The sequence below is a fragment of the Macaca fascicularis genome, chromosome 11 (genome assembly GCF_037993035.2).
Source record: "Macaca fascicularis isolate 582-1 chromosome 11, T2T-MFA8v1.1".
NCBI lineage: Eukaryota > Metazoa > Chordata > Mammalia > Primates > Cercopithecidae > Macaca > Macaca fascicularis.
Window position 1 is genome coordinate 62,657,163 of NC_088385.1, and position 7,067 is coordinate 62,664,229.

At 43.2% G+C, this 7,067-nt stretch overlaps 1 non-coding gene across 1 annotated transcript; it reads left to right on the top strand.

Moving 5' to 3' along the window:
* Window positions 1-6,132: 6,132 nt before the first annotated feature.
* Window positions 6,133-6,296, top strand: LOC123567827 (U1 spliceosomal RNA). Its single transcript, XR_006690925.1, has one exon. It is a non-coding gene; the product is annotated as a U1 spliceosomal RNA (small nuclear RNA).
* Window positions 6,297-7,067: the final 771 nt, after the last annotated feature.

Sequence of the window (7,067 nt, forward strand, 5' to 3'; positions counted from 1 at the left end):
AAAACCACATTCTCATGTCTTCTTATAACATTTTTTACTTTTATCAAAACCACATCCTACTTTTCTTATATACTTTGCATACAGAACTGTTTCTCTTGTATGTACTAGTTTTTTGTTTGTTTTTTGTTGTCTTTTTCCCTTTATATCTAGTAGTTTTAATTACACATATTCATTACAGTATTAGCTCTTAGTAACCCTAATTTTTAGTGTAAAACCTATGAAGTAGGCAATTTTAATTACATACCAGGTGCAGATCCCAGGCAAAGGACAGATCTGTGAAGACGCTGCCTGGAGGATCCAGCCACTCCAGCATGGCCAGGAGGCACAGCTGGAATAGTGAGGATGGGGCTGGGTGCTGTCCCTGGGCCTCACCATGGCCACTTGTCTAGACCTGGAAATCTAAAGGCTCAAATTCAAAGACATAAGCTCACAGACAAAACAAGGAAGTATCAAAAAATATCATAAAAGCAATAATTTTATGACTTTAAAATATCTAGCAGAGATAACATAAACCTGGTAGCTGATAGACCCAGGCAAAACAATGTCTAAATTAAATTTTGAAGATGTTTCTGTTTGATTTTTACCAATTTTTGAACTGGTTTTATTTACCAAAGATTATTAAAGTCACTTGAACTTGAAAAGTATTTGGGCTTATTTACTTAATTTATGAGTATTCATTTATTTATAATCTAGTTTGATACCATACAGACAATAGATAAACATAGACATGTACACACATAACATATATAAACAAACACAAATAAAGACTTTATATCTTTATTTTTTAAAATTTTAGCCATGAGACTGGTAAAACTCACTAGTTTAAAAGGACAGTTGGATTAAAACTCTGCCTTTGTAAATGGAAAAGTTTAAAGTGTATTTTTTTCATTCCTGCTCCTTCTGTAAGGTTTGTTTCACATGGCTGAAGCCCTGAGTTTTAGAGAAAACAAAGTGGCAAATTTATATCTCAAAGCACAGAAAGAAAATTTAAGCTTTTTGAAAAAGGAGTTTGGGTGTGTTAGATAAAGATTAAAAATGAATGCCATTCATAGCTTGCCAGGAGTTTCTTTTTTAAAAAAAAAGCCCCAGACTCTGTGGCTCATGCCTGTAATCCCAGTACTTTGGGAGGCTGAAGTGGGTGGATTATGTGAGGTTGTGAGTTCAAGGCCAGCCTGGCCAACATGGTGAAACCCCATCTCTACTAAAAATACAAAAATTAACTGGGCGTGGTGGCGGGCACCTGTAATTCCAGTTACTTGAGAGGCTGAGGCAGGAGAATCACTTGAACCCAGGAGGTACACGTTGCAATGAGCCAAGATTGCGCCACTGCACTCCAGCCTGGGCAACAGAGCAAGAATCTGTCTCAAAAAAAAAAAAAAAAAAAAAGGAAACACAAAATCACAAGAATTTACCATAGGATTTTACAAGGAAACATATAGATGAGCCTAGAGGGAATTTAGAAATATTATTAAAATAACCAGCTAAATCCCAGAAAGTTGTATTTTGGAGACTAACCTAGCTAGACAGTTTTTAATTTAGTCTCTGTTTTCTCACTGCATTGCTGAACTCAGGGCAGGGCCCATTAATGAACGTGGACAACAAAGCATTTGCAGTTTGGGGGCGCCTAATAATTTAAATATGTGAAAGCAGGTACAGCTGGAAAACAGAGCACCCAGCTCTTTAAATATATATATATATATATATATATTTATTTATTTATTTATTTATTTATTTTTAGACAGGGTCTTGCTCTGTTGCCCAGGCTGGAGTGCAGTGGTGTGATCTCAGCTCACTGCAACCTCTACCTCCCAGGTTCAAGTGATTCTTGTGCCTCAGCCTCCTGGATGAGTAGCTAGGATTACAGGCACACACCACAATGCCCGGCTAATTTTTTGTATTTTTAGTAGAGATGGGGTTTCACCATGTCAGCCACACTGGTCTCGATCTCCTAACCTCAGTTGATCCACCTGCCTCAGCCTCCCCAAGTGCTGGGATTAAAGGTGTGAGCCACTGCGCCCAGCCTAAAAATCAAGAATTCTAATTTTACATTGAATCCTGGGTCCCACCAAAAGAGGGAAATACCAGGAGACAGCACCATGTTTCCACAGTGCACCTTGCTGCAAGGACATTCCCCCAAAGCTGGTGGGTAACGCAACACCAACCAGCCCACTCTGTGATCAGCCTATCCCCCATGGAAGTTTGCTTTTTTTTTTTTTTTTTTTTGAGACGAAGTCTCACTCTGTCGCCCAAGCTGGAGTGCAGTGGCACGATCTCAGCTCATGGCAACCTCCACCTCCCAGGTTCCAGTGATTCTCCCGCCTCAGCCTCCTGAGTAGCTGGAACTACAGGTATGCGCCACTATGTCCGGCTACTTTTCGTATTTTTAGTAGAGACGTAGTTTAAAGTTCCCTCTAAGCCAAATGCAGTGGCCCACGCCTGTAATCCCAACACTTTGGGAGGCCAAGGCAAGCAGATCACTAGAGCCCAGGAGTTTGAGACCAGGCTAGGCAACATGGCAAAACTCCATCTCTACAAAAATACAAACATTTGCTGAGGGTAGTGGCACATCACGTACCTGTAGTTCCATCTACTTGGGAGGCTCAGGTGGGAGGATCACTTGAGCCCAGAGGTCAAGACTGCAGTGAGCCATAATTACGCCACTGCACTCCAGCCTGGGTAACAGAGTGAGACTCTGTCTCAAATACTAAATAAAATAAAATAAATAAAATAAATATTTAAATGATAAAAATAATAATAATAGGCCGGGCGCGGTGGCTCACGCCTGTAATCCCAGCACTTTGGGAGGCCGAGGCGGGCGGATCACAAGGTCAGGAGATCAAGACCACGGTGAAACCCCGTCTCTACTAAAAATACAAAAAATGAGCCGGGCGCGGTGGCGGGCGCCTGTAGTCCCAGCTACTCGGGAGGCTGAGGCAGGAGAATGGCGTGAACCCAGGAGGCGGAGCTTTCAGTGAGCCAGGATCACGCCACTGCACTCCAGCTTGGGCGACGGAGCGAGACTCCGTCTCAAAAAAAATAAAATAAAATAAAATAAAATAATAATAATAATAATAATAAAATAAATATTTGTAAAAATAAATAAAATAAAAGTCCCCTCTAGATCCTTTCTTGTGTTAATGAAGGGGAAAAAGAAGCCGGGAGAAGTAGAAGTAAATGGGAGAGCAATTCTTTAGAAAGTAAGAGAACAGAGATACTAAGCACATAATTTTCTCTTTTTTTTTTTTTTTTTTTTTTGAGACAGAGTCTCACTCTGTTGCCCGGGCTGGAGTGCAGTGGCGCGATCTCAGCTCACTGCAACCTCCACCTCCCCGGTTCAAGTGATTCTCCTGCCTCAGCCTCCCGAGTAGCTGGGATTACAGGCATCCGCCACTACGTGCGGCTAATATTTTGTATTTATTAATACTTAATAAACTACTATATATATATGTATATATTATTAGTTCTGCCCCTCTAAGAGAACCCTGACTAATACAGTGTTTTTTGTTTCTTCGAAGGCAGGGTCTCATTCTGATTGCCCAGGCTGGAGTGCAGTGGTGCAATCTTGACTCACTGGAGTCTCGAGTTCCCAGGCTCAGGTGATTCTCCCATCTCAGCTCCCCAAGTAGCTGGGACTACAAGTGTGTGCCCCCACACCTGGCTAATTTTATGTATTTCTTTTTTCAGTAGAGACAGGGTTTCGCTATGTTGCCTAGGCTGGTCTCGAACCCCTGGACTTAAGCAATCCGGCCTCTGCTACTCAGAGTGCTGGGATTACAAGTGGGAGCCACTGTGCCTGGCCTCAGGTTTTAGTTTTTTATCTTCTCTAGTTTTCGCTAAACTAGAAAAGGGCCAGCCCTTCATGTATTAGTTTTTTCTTTTCTTTTTCTTTTTCTTTCTTTCTTTCTTCCTTTTTTTTCTTTTTTTTTTTTTTTTTTTTTTTTTTTTTTTTGAGACAGAGTCTCACTCTGTTGCACAGGCTGGAGTGCAGTGGCATGATCTTGGCTCATTGCAACCTCCACCTCCTGGGTTCAAGCGATTCTCCTGCCTCAGCCTCTCTAGTAGTTGGGATTACAGGCATGTGCCACCAAACCCGCCTAATTTTTGTATTTTTAGTAGAGATGGGATTTCACCATGTTGGCCAGGCTGGTCTCAAACTCCTGACCTCAGGTGATCTGCCCAACTTGGCCTCCCAAAGTGCTGGGATTACAGGCATGAGCCACGAAGCCCAGCCAAGAGAATTTCTAAGACTAGCCATGTCATGATTATGTGTCTTTCTTTTAATTTACTCTCATAAATACAAATAAACACAATTATTTAGAATGAGAATCTCTAGAATCTTTTTTTTTTTTAATTGAGGGGTCTTTCTGATTTCAGGAATCCATTTTTTGGCCACTGATTAGAATTGCCTATGTTGCATTTATTCCAATAGTGATTCAATCCAATAGTCTCTTCATGGAAAGCCCACGAAGTTATTTTCCAGGTCTAGAAAAAGAGGTGTTTCCTAGAGAGCAGTGGAAAAGGCAGTCCCAAAGATCTCCACCCAAAACTTCATTCCTAGGAGTAGCCTGAGATAACAAAGACTCTGGTTGCCACAGACAGTTAAGAATGGTGTCTGTGCATACAGTTCCTTCGCTAACCCACAAATGTGGGGGCAGGGGCTGGCAGTCACAGACTCATTAATCTGGGACACTCCGTAAGCCCTCCTGGGACTGGATCTTCTCTGGATTAATTTGGCAACAGGGGTTGAAACAAAAAAAAAATCCCTTATGTGCCAGCCATGGTGGCTCATGCCTGTAATCCCAGCACTTTGGGAGGCCGAGGTGGGTGTATTACTTGAGACCAGGAGTTCAAGACCAGCCTGGCCAAAATGGTGAAATTCCATCTCTAGTAAAAATACAAAAATTAGCCAGGTGTGGTCTCATGCACCTGTCGTCCCAGCTACTTGGGAGGCTGAGGTGGGAGAATCACTTGAACCCAGGAGGCGGAGGTTGTAGTGAGCCAAGATCAAGCCACTGTACTCCAGCCTGGGCAACTCTGTCTCAAAAACAACAACCACAAAATTTCCTTATGAATGGAACTTCTTCTTCTTCTTCTTATTATTATTATTATTTTTTGAGACAGAGTCTCGCTCTGTCGCCCAGGCTGTAGTGCAGTGGTGCGATCTCGGCTCACTGCAAGCTCCACCTCCCGGGTTCACGCCATTCTTCTGCCTCAGCCTCCTGAGTAACTGGGACTACAGGCGCCCACCACCACGCCCGGCTAATTTTTTTTTTTTTTTTTTTTTTTTTTGTATTTTTAGTAGAGACGGAGTTTCACCATGTTAGCCAGGATGGTCTTGATCTCCTGACCTCGTGATCCACCCCTCTCAGCCTCCCAAAGTGCTGGGATTGCAGGCGTGAGCCACCGCGCCCGGCTGGAACTTATTATTAAGACAAAGTCTCCTGAGAGCTTGACACATTCAGAACAAAAAGTAGGTTGCTTAAAATCTTACATGTCTTGGGTTCCCAGCCATTTTCAGACTGGCAACCTGACATGACCTGAAAATCACAACCCCTCAGATGGCAGAAACTACGAGAAAGTGCTCCCACTTGGTCATCCATCAAGCTCTCAAGGACATACAACAAGCTGAGAGGGGAACTTCACTGGGCTTATATTTTGGGGACCCACAACGAAATGTCCATGCCAGTGTGATCAGAACCACAGAACTGAGCAGTCTGCAGGGTCGGCTGGAATAATGCGCTTCTGTGGTACCTCTCTTTACGACAGAGCAACACAGAAAGACAAAGACAAAGGAAGAAACTATTTCTGGGAGGAAAGAGATCAAACAATATGAATAGTCATACCAGAAAGTACACCAGAGTGGCTATACTCAAGATTTAGTCACACAAATTGTTTTCTCCCATTAGACTTTGCAGAGGAGAAAGGGACAAACAGTGATTTTTACCATCTGCCTGACCGAATTCCACAGAAAGAGAGGCTGGAAGCCTGACTGAGAAATTCTTAGCCTTCTTCCGGCTTGTCACGCACTGGGTTCCCTTCACTGTGGCTTCCAGAAGAGTGGAGCCTTGGTCTTCTGCTCACAGTGCCAAAAGTGTAGGAGCCACTGAAGTTTCACTGAAAAACCAACTCACAATACTTACCTGGCAGGGGAGATATCATGATCACAAAGGGGATTTTTCCAGGGCGAGGCTTCTCCTTTGCACTCCGGATGTGCTGACTCCTGCAATTTCCCCAAATGTGGGAAACTCAAGTAAACAATTTGTGGTAGTGGGGAACTGCGTTTGCACTCTTCCCTGATGTTTCTCATTCCAAAAAGCAGGTCATTTGTTTTTGCAAATATATAATACATTTGTTTGTTTGTTCGAGATGGAGTCTCACTCTGTTGCCCAGGCTGGAGTGCAGTAGCATGATCTCAGCTCACTGCAACCTCCGCCTCCTGGGTTCAAGCAATTCTCCTGCCTCAGCCCAAGTAGCTGGGATTGCATGCGCACGCCACCATGCCCAGCTAATTTTTGTATTTTTAGTAGAGACGGGGTTTCACCATGTTGGCCAGGCTGGTCTCAAACTCCTGACCTCAGGTGATCCGCCTGCCTCAGCCTCCCAAAGTGCTGGGATTACAGGCGTGAGCCACCGCACCTGGATGGCCAGGTTTTTTTTAAGAAAAAAAGTATATAAAAAGAAGAAAAAGAAAAATTATCTCACGAAAGGCAGACTAATTGGGGAAAAGCATACATATTTATTAATGTGCACATGGGAGAAAACCACAGAATGATTACCCCACCCCCCAGTGGGGTGCAGAAGCTTATATACCATCGTGAGGTTGCAGAAAGAATGGTGTCTTAGAGCATGGCCAAAAACGAACTATGGTGGTAAATCAGGTTATAGTGACAAAACAGGTTATGGGAGGGAGAGAAGAGGAGGCCTGGCTAGCAAGAGTGGTCTTGTTCTGCAAATGAAACCTCACAGGTAGCAGCCCTCAAAGAGGAATGATGGTAAATGTTTCCTTCAGACCTTTAAAGATATCAAACTCTCAGTTAATCATCTCTGGATCTGGATAACGCAAGAGA